This window comes from Ranitomeya imitator, chromosome 1 (genome assembly GCF_032444005.1).
Source record: "Ranitomeya imitator isolate aRanImi1 chromosome 1, aRanImi1.pri, whole genome shotgun sequence".
In the NCBI taxonomy this organism is placed as follows: domain Eukaryota; kingdom Metazoa; phylum Chordata; class Amphibia; order Anura; family Dendrobatidae; genus Ranitomeya; species Ranitomeya imitator.
In genome coordinates, this window is record NC_091282.1 from 94,485,513 (window position 1) to 94,498,479 (window position 12,967).

The 12,967-nt window shown below is 45.6% G+C and overlaps 1 protein-coding gene across 5 annotated transcripts in view; it reads right to left on the minus strand.

Moving 5' to 3' along the window:
- PDE4D (phosphodiesterase 4D) overlaps positions 1-12,967 on the minus strand; it is a 1,251,030-nt gene that overhangs the window by 307,906 nt on the left and 930,157 nt on the right. The window lies entirely within an intron of this gene.

Here is a 12,967-nt window from a genome sequence, read left to right on the forward strand (position 1 = left end):
TAAAGGAGCGTTTCAGATACCAGTCACATAATACTCCTAGAGCAAGCATTGCCGGTACACAAACTACTGCAGCACGTAATGATACAACGACTGCATGGCTTTCTCGAGGAGTATTACTAGACTGCTTTGTGATTTCTGCTCTGCACAATACATAACAGCACATTCATGTTTTCTGTGTGATAGGTGAAGAAGCAGCAAGTCTGTGAGGTAAGAGACAGACACTACACCACAATGAGCCCTCTCCATGGAGAACATTCAGAGAATAGATTATGGTAAGTCGATGGAGTGACACATCCAGGAAGACCTCCAGACCACCAGAGTCAAACATATAGATCCCCTGCCGTCTGCTTTCATACATAATAATGTGTGGCCATGTAGCAGTAGTCACTCATAATTGGTGGGGAAAGTAGTGTTTTCAGCACAGCAATGCTTATGGTTTCTGTCCATTTATAGCATACACAGCCTGGGACCGTCTATGCCCTATTTATCTAATTAAGCCTATGTGTATGGGAAAGTCATATATGATGCCATATAGATACAGATCTACTAGCTCAGTAATGCCCAGCGAAATCTCCCATCCAAGATACAGGCTCCCATGATGTATTGTTCTTCGGCAATCTCACAGACTGGCAGCAGTACAATGAATTCAGTGCACAGCAGACAGCCCAGCCCTGTGCTACATCCAGACACTAACAATGTATAGTCAGACAGGTACATATATGCTAGCCACCTTAGGGAGAGACCCAAGTTGGGCTAAATGTAGCGGGACGAAAGAGACCGAAAAGCCCTCTACTTAAAGGAAATACATAGTGGATGCTTTCCTGAAACGGAAAGTACTTGCAAGCAGCATAATACAAAGAATAGCAGGTTTACCCAGAATCCTTTGCAGTAGGCGGAGCTATGCAAATCATCTCTTTCCACCCCAGTCTAATCCACAGCGCTTGGAACCTGTTATGATCTGGTATTTCAGTACCACAATGGACATAGAAGTCAGAGCACATACAGTGACCTGACAATAACCCAAAAACATAGAACGAGCTCTGAGACGTGGGAACTCTGCTGACCGCAATCCCTAATCCTCTCCAACCACACTAGAGGCAGCCGTGGATTGCGCCTAACGCTCCCTATGCAACTCGGCACAGCCTGAGAAACTAGCTAGCCTGAAGATAGAAAATAAGCCTACCTTGCCTCAGAGAAATACCCCAAAGGAAAAAGCAGCCCCCACATATAATGACTGTGAGTTAAGATGAAAAGACAAACGTAGAGATGAAATAGATTTAGCAAAGTGAGGCCCGACTTTCTGAACAGAGCGAGGATAGGAAAGGTAACTTTGCGGTCAACACAAAACCCTACAAACAACCGCGCAAAGGGGACAAAAAGACCCTCCGTATCGAACTAACGGCACGGAGGTACACCCTCTGCGTCACAGAGCTTCCAGCAAGCAAGAAAAAACAAATAAGCAAGCTGGACAGAAAAAAACAGCAAACAAATAGCAAAAGCGGAACTTAGCTATGCAGAGCAGCAGGCCACAGGAACGATCCAGGAGGAAACAGGTCCAATACTAGACCATTGACTGGAGGCCAGGATCAAAGCACTAGGTGGAGTTAAATAGAGCAGCACCTAACGACTTCACCACATCACCTGAGGAAGGAAACTCAGAAGCCGCAGTACCACTCTCCTCCACCAACGGAAGCTCACAGAGAGAATCAGCCGAAGTACCACTTGTGACCACAGGAGGGAGCTCTGCCACAGAATTCACAACAGTACCCCCCCCTTGAGGAGGGGTCACCGAACCCTCACCAGAGCCCCCAGGACGACCAGGATGAGCCATATGAAAGGCACGAACAAGATCGGGAGCATGGACATCAGAGGCAAAGACCCAGGAATTATCTTCCTGAGCATAACCCTTCCATTTAACCAGATACTGGAGTTTCCGTCTTGAAACACGAGAATCCAAAATCTTCTCCACAATATACTCCAACTCCCCCTCCACCAAAACCGGGGCAGGAGGATCAACAGATGGAACCATAGGTGCCACGTATCTCCGCAACAATGACCTATGGAATACGTTATGAATGGAAAAAGAATCTGGAAGGGTCAGACGAAAAGACACAGGATTAAGAACCTCAGAAATCCTATACGGACCAATGAAATGAGGTTTAAACTTAGGAGAGGAAACCTTCATAGGAATATGACGAGAAGATAACCAAACCAAATCCCCAACACGAAGTCGGGGACCCACACAGCGTCTGCGATTAGCGAAACGTTGAGCCTTCTCCTGGGACAAGGTCAAATTGTCCACTACATGAGTCCAAATCTGCTGCAACCTGTCCACCACAGTATCCACACCAGGACAGTCCGAAGACTCAACCTGCCCTGAAGAGAAAGAGGATGGAACCCAGAGTTGCAGAAAAACGGCGAAACCAAGGTAGCCGAGCTGGCCCGATTATTAAGGGCGAACTCAGCCAAAGGCAAAAAGGACACCCAGTCATCCTGATCAGCAGAAACAAAGCATCTCAGATATGTTTCCAAGGTCTGATTGGTTCGTTCGGTCTGGCCATTAGTCTGAGGATGGAAAGCCGAGGAAAAAGACAAGTCAATGCCCATCCTAGCACAAAAGGCTCGCCAAAACCTCGAAAAAAACTGGGAACCTCTGTCAGAAACTATATTCTCTGGAATGCCATGTAAACGAACCACATGCTGGAAGAACAATGGCACCAAATCAGAGGAGGAAGGTAATTTAGACAAGGGTACCAAATGGACCATCTTAGAGAAGCGATCACAAACCACCCAAATGACTGACATTTTTTGAGAGACGGGAAGATCTGAAATAAAATCCATAGAGATATGTGTCCAAGGCCTCTTCGGGACTGGCAAGGGCAAAAGCAACCCACTGGCACGAGAACAGCAGGGCTTAGCCCGAGCACAAATCCCACAGGACTGCACAAAAGAACGCACATCCCGTGACAGAAATGGCCACCAAAAGGATCTAGCCACTAACTCTCTGGTACCAAAGATTCCAGGATGACCAGCCAACACCAAACAATGAACCTCAGAGATAACTTTATTCGTCCACCTATCAGGGACAAACAGTTTCTCCGCTGCGCAACGATCAGGTTTATTAGCCTGAAATTTTTGCAGCACTCGCCGCAAATCAGGGGAGATGGCAGACACAATTACTCCCTCTTTGAGAATACCCGCCGGCTCAGATAAACCCGGAGAGTCGGGCACAAAACTCCTAGACAGAGCATCCGCCTTCACATTTTTAGAGCTCGGAAGATACGAAATCACAAAGTCAAAACGGGCAAAAAACAGCGACCAACGAGCCTGTCTAGGATTCAACCGCTTGGCAGACTCGAGATAAGTCAAGTTCTTATGATCAGTCAAGACCACCACGCGATGCTTAGCTTCTTCAAGCCAATGACGCCACTCCTCGAATGCCCACTTCATGGCCAAAACTCTCGATTGCCAACATCATAATTTCGCTCAGCAGGCGAAAACTTCCTGGAAAAGAAGGCGCATGGTTTCATCACCCAGCAATCAGAACTTCTCTGCGACAAAACAGCCCCTGCTCCAATCTCAGAAGCATCAACCTCGACCTGGAATGGAAGCGAAACATCTGGTTGACACAACACAGGGGCAGAAGAAAAACGACGCTTCAACTCTTGAAAAGCTTCCACAGCAGCAGAAGACCAATTGACCACATCATCACCCTTCTTGGTCAAATCGGTCAATGGTTTAGCAATACTAGAAAAATTGCAGATGAAGCGACGATAAAAATTAGCAAAGCCCAGGAACTTTTGCAGACTTTTCAGAGATGTCGGCTGAGTCCAATCATGGATGGCTTGGACCTTAACAGGGTCCATCTCGATAGTAGAAGGAGAAAAGATGAACCCCAAAAATGAAACCTTCTGAACACCAAAGAGACACTTTGATCCCTTCACAAACAAAGAATTAGCACGCAGGACCTGAAACACCGTTCTGACCTGCTTCACATGAGACTCCCAATCATCCGAGAAGATCAAAATGTCATCCAAGTACACAATCAGGAATTTATCCAGGTACTCTCGGAAGATGTCATGCATAAAGGACTGAAACACTGATGGAGCATTGGCAAGTCCGAATGGCATTACTAGATACTCAAAATGGCCCTCGGGCGTATTAAATGCAGTTTTCCATTCATCGCCTCGCTTAATACGCACAAGATTATACGCACCACGAAGATCTATCTTGGTGAACCAACTAGCCCCCTTAATCCGAGCAAACAAATCAGATAACAACGGCAAGGGGTACTGAAATTTAACCGTGATCTTATTTAGAAGGCGGTAATCTATACAAGGTCTCAGCGAACCATCCTTCTTGGCCACAAAAAAGAACCCTGCTCCTAATGGTGACGATGACGGGCGAATATGCCCCTTCTCCAAGGACACGTAACTCCGCATAGCGGCGTGCTCAGGCACAGATAAATTAAACAGTCGACCCTTTGGGAATTTACTACCAGGAATCAAATCGATAGCACAATCACAATCCCTATGCGGAGGTAGGGTATCGGACTTGGGCTCATCAAATACATCCCGGTAATCAGACAAGAACTCTGGAACCTCAGAAGGGGTGGATGACGAAATAGACAGAAATGGGACATCACCATGTACCCCCTGACAACCCCAGTTGGACACAGACATGGATTTCCAATCTAATACTGGATTATGGACTTGTAGCCATGGCAACCCCAACACAGCCACATCATGCAGATTATGCAACACCAGAAAGCGAATAACCTCCTGATGTGCAGGAGCCATGCACATGGTCAGCTGGGTCCAATACTGAGGCTTATTCTTGGCCAAAGGCGTAGCATCAATTCCTCTCAATGGAATAGGACACTGCAAGGGCTCCAAGAAAAACCCACCACAACGCCTAGCATACTCCAAGTCCATCAAATTCAGGGCAGCGCCTGAATCCACAAATGCCATGACAGAATAAGATGACAAAGAGCAGATCAAGGTAACGGACAAAAGAAATTTTGACTGTACCGTACCAATGGTGGCAAACCTAGCGAACCGCTTAGTGCGCTTAGGACAATCAGAGATAGCATGAGTGGAATCACCACAGTAGAAACACAGCCCATTCAGACGTCTGTGTTCTTGCCGTTCAACTCTGGTCAAAGTCCTATCGCACTGCATAGGCTCAGGTTTATGCTCAGATAATACCGCCAAATGGTGCACAGATTTACGCTCACGCAAGCGTCGACCGATCTGAATGGCCAAAGACATAGACTCATTCAGACCAGCAGGCATAGGAAATCCCACCATGACATCTTTAAGGGCTTCAGAGAGACCCTTTCTGAAAATAGCTGCGAGCGCACCTTCATTCCATTGAGTGAGTACGGACCACTTTCTAAATTTCTGACAATATACCTCTATCTCATCCTGACCCTGACACAGAGCCAGCAAATTTTTCTCTGCCTGATCCACTGAATTAGGTTCATCGTACAGCAATCCGAGCACCAGGAAAAACGCATCGATATTACTTAATGCAGGATCTCCTGACGCAAGAGAAAATGCCCAGTCCTGAGGGTCGCCACGTAAAAAAGAAATAATGATCCTAACTTGTTGAACTGGGTCACCAGAGGAGCGAGGTTTCAAAGCCAGAAATAGTTTACAATTATTTTTGAAACTCAGAAATTTAGTTCTATCTCCAAAAAACAAATCAGGAATAGGAATTCTTGGTTCTAACATAGAATTCTGAACCACAAAGTCTTGAATATTTTGTACTCTTGCCGTGAGCTGATCCACACATGAAGACAGACCTTTAATGTCCATCGCTACACCTGTGTCCTGAACCACCCAAATGTCTAGGGGAAAAAAAAGGCAAAACACAGTGCAGAGAAAAAAAAATGGTCTCAGAACTTCTTTTTTCCCTCTATTGAGAATCATTAGTACTTTAGGCCTCCAGTACTGTTATGATCTGGTAATTCAGTACTACAATGGACATAGAAGTCAGAGCACATACAGTGACCTGACAATAACCCAAAAACATAGAACGAGCTCTGAGACGTGGGAACTCTGCTGACCGCAATCCCTAATCCTCTCCAACCACACTAGAGGCAGCCGTGGATTGCGCCTAACGCTCCCTATGCAACTCGGCACAGCCTGAGAAACTAGCTAGCATGAAGATAGAAAATAAGCCTACCTTGCCTCAGAGAAATACCCCAAAGGAAAAGGCAGCCCCCACATATAATGACTGTGAGTTAAGATGAAAAGACAAACGTAGAGATGAAATAGATTTAGCAAAGTGAGGCCCGACTTTCTGAACAGAGCGAGGATAGGAAAGGTAACTTTGCGGTCAACACAAAACCCTACAAACAACCACGCAAAGGGGGCAAAAAGACCCTCCGTACCGAACTAACGGCACGGGGGTACACCCTCTGCGTCCCAGAGCTTCCAGCAAGCAAGAAAAAACAAATAAGCAAGCTGGACAGAAAAAAACAGCAAACAAATAGCAAAAGCGGAACTTAGCTATGCAGAGCAGCAGGCCACAGGAACGATCCAGGAGGAAACAGGTCCAATACTAGAACATTGACTGGAGGCCAGGATCAAAGCACTAGGTGGAGTTAAATAGAGCAGCACCTAACGACTTCACCACATCACCTGAGGAAGGAAACTCAGAAGCCGCAGTACCACTCTCCTCCACCAACGGAAGCTCACAGAGAGAATCAGCCGAAGTACCACTTGTGACCACAGGAGGGAGCTCTGTCACAGAATTCACAACAGGAACCGCCAAGCGTGCAATGCTGTGGATTAGTTTCTAAATTTACACAGCCAACCAATTCCTACCTGTGGGACACATGTTTCGGGCTTTAGGCCCTCATCAGCACAGGGCTGGAATTGGTTGGCTGTGTAAATTTAGAAACTAATCCGCAGCATTGCACGCTTGGCGGTTCCAAGCGCTGTGGATTAGACTGGGGTGGAAAGAGATTATTTGCATAGCTCCGCCTACTGCAAAGGATTCTGGGTAAACCTGCTATTCTTTGTATTATGCTGCTTGCAAGTACTTTCCGTTTCAGGAAAGCATCCACTATGTATTTCCTTTAAGTAGAGGGCTTTTCGGTCTCTTTCGTCCCGCTACATTTAGCCCAACTTGGGTCTCTCCCTAAGGTGGCTAGCATATATGTATCGCTTGCTCACCGAGCCCCACTCCATACAGCCAACCAATTCCAGCCCTGTGCTGATGAGGGCCTAAAGCCCGAAACACGTGTCCCACAGGTAGGAATTGGTTGGCTGTGTAAATTTAGAAACTAATCCGCAGCATTGCACGCTTGGCGGTTCCAAGCGCTGTGGATTAGACTGGGGTGGAAAGAGATGATTTGCATAGCTCCGCCTACTGCAAAGGATTCTGGGTAAACCTGCTATTCTTTGTATTATGCTGCTTGCAAGTACTTTCCGTTTCAGGAAAGCATCCACTATGTAGTCAGACAGGAAAACTTCTAGTCATTGTTACCTAGTAAGAAAAACCTGGGCCCAAAACGGGACATACCCATTAGACAGCTGTCGACTTAAAGCGGGCCATACCCATTAGACAGCTGTCGACTTAAAGCGGGCCATACCCATTAGACAGCTGTCGACTTAAAGCGGGCCATACCCATTAGACAGCTGTCGACTTAAAGCGGGATATACACATTAGGCTACTTTTACACTAGCGTCGTACTCGGCCCGTCGCAGTGCGTTTGGCCGAGGTACAAACGCTAGCAGTGAAATGCGCCGCACAACGGGGGCAGCGGATGCATTTTTCCAGCGCATCCGCTGCCTCATTGTGAGGTGCGGGGAGGTGTAACGTTTTTTGCTCCCGGCGGTCCGCCACAACACGGCGCAACCGTCGCATGACGGTTGCGACGTGTGTCAATGCGTCGCTAATGTTAGTCTATGGGGCAAAAACGCATCCTGCAGACAACTTTGCAGGATGCGTTTTTTCCTCTAAACGACGCATTGCGACGTATTGAAAAAAACGCTAGTGTGAAAGTAGCCTTAGACAGCTGTCGACTTAAAGCGGGCCATACCCATTAGACAGCTGTCGGGTTAAAGTGGGCCACACACAATTGCAGCTATCAGGTATAAAGCTGGCCAGACATATTGGACAGCTCTCAGGTGTCAAGCCAGGGTGTCTAATGGGCAAGGCCCGCGTTACACCTGACAGCTGTCTAATGTGTATATCCTGCATTAATCCGATAGCTGTCTATTGGGTATAGGTACTGTCACACATAACGATATCGTTGCTTTTTGTGACTTAGCAACGATAACGTTAACGAAATCGTTATCTGTGACAGCGACCAACGATCAGGCCCCTGCTGGGAGATCGTTGGTCGCTGGGGAAAGTCCAGGACTTTATTTCGTCGCTGGATCACCCGCTGACATCGCTGAATCGGTGTGTGTGACGCCGATTCAGCGATGTCTTCACTGGTAAACAGGGTAAACATCGGGTTACTAAGTGCAGGGCCGCGCTTAGTAACCCGATGTTTGCCCTGGTTACCATTGTAAATGTTAAAAAAAAACTCTACATACTTACATTCCGGTGTCTGGTCACGTCCCTCGCCTTCAGCTTCCCGCACTGACTGTGGGCGCCGGCCGGCCGTAAAGCACAGCGGTGACGTCACCGCTGTGCTTTACGGCCGGCGCTCAGTCAGTGTGGGAAGCTGAAGGCGAGGGATCGTTGGTCGCTGGAGAGCTGTCTGTGTGACAGCTTTCCAGTGACCAAACAGCGATGCTGCAGTGATCGGCATCGTTGTCTAGATCGCTGCAGCGTCGCTAAGTGTGACGGTACCTTATGGCCCGTTTTAGGCCCAGGTTTTTCTTACTAGGTGACAATGAATAACCTCAGATATTCTTGTCTGACTATACATTGTCAGTGTGTGGGTGCAGCACAGGGCTGGGCTGTCTGCTGTGCACTGATTTCATTGTACGCTCCCAGTCTGTGAGATTAGATTGTCTCTTATTAAGTGATTGAAATAGTTTACTGATAACAAAATGCAAATGTTCTGGGTTTTAATCAAGCAGAAGAACAATACATCATGGGAGCCCGTATCTTGCATGGGAGATTTTGCTCAGTATTAGGCTGCCTCCACACATCAGTTTTTTGCCATCAGGAACAATCCGACAAATTTTGGAAAAACGGAATCCGGCAAAAGTTGCAGCTGGATCCATTTTTTTGCCATAGACTTTTTCACCGAATCCGTCAAAAATTGTTTTTCCGGCAGCTGAAGACAACGGACATAGTAACGTTATTTGTCTCCGTGGAAAAAAAAACGGACAGCGAGGGATCCATCGCCGTCCGTCGTTTCCTATAATGGAACTCTATGGTGCTGGATTCATCAAATGATGGAATCCGGCGACGGATTCCGCTTTTTTAAACTGGGGCATGCTCCGATTTTTTTTAGGGTATGTGCAGTAGCGTTTTCCATTCTAGCAAGCATATCTCTCTCTCTCCCCTGATCAGCTTTTCGGATCTGGCAAAAAATAAACGGATCCGTCGCATCAGCTTTCACAATTTGCGGTAGATCAGTTTTTTTTTTCAAAATTTGCCAGATTCTTCCTGACAGCAAAAAACTGATGTGTAAAAGTAGCCTTACCGAGCTAGTAGATCTTTATCTACACCATGTTCCAAATTATTATGCAAATTATATTTTTGTCAGATTTTCCTAAATGGTCGGTGCAAATGACAGTCAGTCTAATAAAAGTCATCACCTGTTAGATTATACATCGAATTTTATTGAAGAAAAATCCTAATGATAACTGAATAATCTCCAAAATGAATAAAAACTCAAAATGCACTGTTCCAAATTATTAGGCACAGTAGAATTTCTTAACATTTGATATGTTTTAAAGAACTGAGAATGCTCATTTGTGGAATTTTCAGCATTGGGAGGTCACATTCACTGAACAAAAAAGCTATTTAACTCCAAAACCTCCTAACAGGCCAAGTTACATGTTAACATAGGGCCCTCTCTTTGATATCACCTTCACAATTCTTGCATTCTTGAGTTTTTGGAGAGTTTCTGATTGTACGTCTTTGCATGAAGTCAGAATAGCTTCCCAGAGCTGCTGTTTTGATGTGAACGGCCTCCCACCCTCATAGATCTTTGGCTTGATGATACTCCAAAAGTTCTCTATAGGGTTGAGGTCAGGGGAAGATGGTGGCCACACCATGAGTTTATCTCCTTTTATGCCCATAGAAGCCAATGACTCAGAGGTATTATTTGCAGCATGAGATGGGACATTATCATGCATGAAGATGATTTTGCTCCTGAAGGCACATTTCTGCTTTTTATACCATGGATGAAAGTTGTCAGTCAGAAACTCTATATACTTTGCAGAGGTCATTTTCACACCTTCAGGAACCTTAAAGGGCCCTACCAGCTGTTTCGCCATGATTCCGGCCCAAAACATGACTCCTCCACTTCCTTGCGGACGTCGCAGCCTTGTTGACACATGGTGGTCATCCACCAACCATCTACTACTCCATCCATCTGGACCATCCAGGGTTGCTTGACACTCATCAGTAAAAAGACGGTTTAAAAATTAGTCTTCATGTATGTCTGGGCCCACTGCAACCGTTTCTGCTTGTGAACACTGTTTAGGGGTGGCCGAATAGTAGGTTTATGCACCACAGCAAGCCTTTGAAGGATCCTACACCTTGAGGTTCAAAGGACTGAAGAGGGACCAGCAGCTTCAAATAACTGTTTGCTGCTTTGTAATGGTATTTTGGCAGCTGCTCTCTCAATCCAATGAATTTGTCTGGCAGAAACCTTCCTCATTATGCCTTTATCTGCATGAACTCTGTCTGTGCTCTGTTTCAGTCCAAAATCTCTTCACAGTATGATGATCACTCTTAAGTTTTCATGAAATATCTAATGTTTTCATCCCCTGTCCAAGGCATTGCACTATTTAATGCTTTTCAGAAGCAGAGAGATCCTTTTTTGTTCCCATATTGCTTGAAACCTGTGGCCTGCTTAATAATGTGGAACATCATTTTTAAGTAGTGTTCCTTTAATTAGAATCACCTGGAAAACTAATTATCACGTGTTTAAGATTGATTTCAGTTATCTATTGAGCCCTGAGACACAATACCATCCACAAGTTTATTTGAAAAACAAAACAATTAAATCTTTATGACACTTAAATCCAATTTGCATAATAATTTGGAACACAGTGTATATAGCGTCATATATGAATTTTCGGAAGCTGCCAAGCGTAAGCGGGACATACACATTAGATATCTGTCAGGCGTAAAACGGGCCATACACAGACGTCTGTCTGGTTAAAGTGGGCCAAACACATTAGACAGCTCTCAGGTGTAAAGCCAGCCATACACAGACAGCTGTCGGGCTTTAAGCGGGCCATACACAGTAGACAGCTGGCCGGTGTAAAGTGGGCCATACACAATGTATAGCTAAAGGGCGTAGGCAGGGCCATACACATTAGATAGCTGTCAGGCTTTAAGCGGGCCATACACAGTAGACAGCTGGCCGGTGTAAAGTGGGCCATACACAATATATAGCTAAAGGGCGTAAGCAGGGCCATACACATTAGATAACTGTCGGGCTTTAAGCGGGCCATACACAGTAGACAGCTGGCCGGTGTAAAGTGGGCCATACACAATGTATAGCTAAAGGGCGTAGGCAGGGCCATACACATTAGATAGCTGTCAGGCTTTAAGCGGGCCATACACAGTAGACAGCTGGCAGGTGTAAAGTGGGCCATACACAATATATAGCTAAAGGGCGTAGGCAGGGCCATACACATTAGATAGCTGTCGGGTTTTAAGCGGGCCATACACAGTAGACAGCTGGCTGGTGTAAAGTGGGCCATACACAATATATAGCTAAAGGGCGTAGGCAGGGCCATACACATTAGATAGCTGTCGGCTGAGCGCTCTCGAGTTCTTTATGAGAGAGCGTTGCCTGATTCATTTGCGCAGGTGATCTCCCAGAAAAGTAAAGGAAGGTGTGACTACAGTCCAACAGCTTGAGCCTTACGTGACCAGAAACAAATCTGTTGGGGGACAATTGGGAGGACCCTTTAGTCTTATACCTTAGGTGGTCAGCCGACCCCCTGAAAATCATATAGTCGACCTTTATCTAAGTGTATGAGGGCCTTGAGCTGTGGGGAGTCTATTAAGGGGCAAATGTCAGTATGAACATCTAGAAGCCATTGTGCCCTCACTTTGCTATTTAGATACAGAGTGTGGTCACCATGCCAACTACCTGTCACTGGTCAGACTACAGCTCAATACTAACAATGTAAAACATCTCTATACACTAAGTCTATTACACTTCTAATACTTATCTTATACTATCACATCCTGTACTGTACATCACTATATACATTATATAGACTAACATCTTACACTTCAGGTGACACAATATGTACACAAGACAAAGGACATTATTCAGATTACACATCACATTATACACAGCACTGATGTCCTACAGGGGGAATATCTCCATCTCCTTACATACCCACCAGTTTTACAGGCTGTTTCTGTAGCTCTCATAAACCTCTGAACTGTGCTCTTTACTATATAATGAATTTTATTGAAATAACAAATCTATTATTCCTTTTGCAATGAAGCTTAAGTGCTTTGGGTGTAACCGGAGCACTTCCCAAGCCTCTGCCTCCTCTGACTTTGTTCCCCACACTCCTCAATTTCTTCTGCTTTACCTAGAGCTCATTGTCTGTGTAGTCAACACAGAGAGAAGATGGTGAATCAGGGAGGCAAAGGCTCGGGAAGTGCTCTGATCATGCCCAAAGCACTTCAGTCTTATTTACATAAAGGAATAAAACATTATTTTTCCAGTAATGGAGCGAAGGACTACTTAATCAAATGTACAGATTGCCTTATTTTTTAAACACATATATGCCCATTATAAAAGTATGTAGGGAGGAACGAGCGGATACATTCCTTTTCAGGAAAATTT